A 283-nucleotide genomic window follows, 5' to 3' on the forward strand; every position below is an offset into this window, starting at 1 on the left:
TAGACGAAAAGGAAATTAAAAAGCCCAAAGAAGGCTACGCAGGAATAACAAATTAATTTATAAACAAACACAAAGGACAAAAGTCACACAAGGAAAAATGTTATCAACAGAAAATATTATATGCATTTTAATTAGATAACATGGTTTACAAATACAACGAAATGATTAACTGGGCAAGGTTCGTAAACATTGTTTACGCGAACACAACAATAAATAGATCAATCACACTGCGTTCTCCAGTGTGTAATCATACACTACCTAGTAGTGCGTTTGCAACAATCAC

Source organism: Penaeus monodon, chromosome 23 (assembly GCF_015228065.2).
Source record: "Penaeus monodon isolate SGIC_2016 chromosome 23, NSTDA_Pmon_1, whole genome shotgun sequence".
Classification (NCBI taxonomy): domain Eukaryota; kingdom Metazoa; phylum Arthropoda; class Malacostraca; order Decapoda; family Penaeidae; genus Penaeus; species Penaeus monodon.